Raw genomic sequence first — 1,363 nt, 5'->3', positions numbered from 1 at the left:
CTTCCTTTATATTTCAATTACCTTTTCACTTTTTCAGGCGACTATTATTATTCATAAATGCATACAAACCAATATTTTATCTTTATATCAAAGATAGAATTTTGTTTGCATTTGTAGAAACGCCATTGCATTCTTTTATCTTTGGTTACCATATAATTGTAACAATTTATTCCAGAAAATGTAATTGTGTAATTATTCATCAGAAATCACTATTTTTATAGCAACTCATAATATTTGAAAATGCACATAAAATTTAACATGAATTGCATAACAAATTTGTATAAGAAGTTATATATTAGTGTGTACATATTTTATTTAGAAATATTAATTTTCATTACATAGACTTTTTTCTTCCTACTTTGCCAAAGATTGGATTTACATAACTTGTTGCAATAGTAAAGAAGATAATGAAATAAAATTACCGTTTATAAAATTAAATATTTGTTAATCATATGCACACTCTTGCAATATGATTATTTTTTGTGTATCTACGAAATGCATAATTTTACATACAACTTCTATATCATATTTCAACAGGTAAAGAAATTATATTATTTATTATAATAGAAAGAGTGTTGCTGTGCATCACTTTATTTGTTTTTAAATCTTGCCTGTAGAGTCAAACACAATACGATCTTAATTCACTCAGGAAAAGTAGGCATTAGAATATTTATGCATATTATTATTTGTGCGTTATCTTGTTCTACTTTTAAAGTGATTATTTATCACTTTAAATGCCAATAATATAATTGTTAAATATGTACGCATTATACACACGTGAGCGTGCGCAAAAATACATGCATATAATAAGAAAGCTGTATGCTTATTAAGGCCTGGATTCTGGGCAATATGTTAAAATTATGTTTTTGTCAAAAATGACCAGAAATATAATATTGTTCGTATATGATACTGAATACTTAAAAAAGTGTTTTGGTACATATTTATTAAGAAATAACGTTGCACAATATTACTGTAAGTATAATGCAATTGTGGCATTTCACTGTTATCACTTATAAGAATTCTAATATCGTAAAAAAATTCTGATATATAAAATAACATGTTTAAACAGTACAGTATTAAATATTGCTTCTTTATAGCTTGAAAATGTAGAGCAATATATAAGACAAGGGAATATAGTATATTTTTGTGAAGAGAATATATATAAAATGTTTGAGTTATTACTATCCAGTGTTTTATTTGTGTTTGATATATACAGGAAATACTCTGGGCAGTAAAAGCAAGAACATTCTTTATAATTTTTATCATAGAAAACTTGTTTTGTGACAACAGTGTAAGAATGTATAATATTATAGTAGAACTTTTCTTCTAAAAAACATTCGTTCATTATGCCTATTTCAGTATT

Source organism: Vespula pensylvanica, chromosome 20 (assembly GCF_014466175.1).
Source record: "Vespula pensylvanica isolate Volc-1 chromosome 20, ASM1446617v1, whole genome shotgun sequence".
NCBI classification, from domain to species: domain Eukaryota; kingdom Metazoa; phylum Arthropoda; class Insecta; order Hymenoptera; family Vespidae; genus Vespula; species Vespula pensylvanica.
This window is presented reverse-complemented; position numbering follows the sequence as displayed.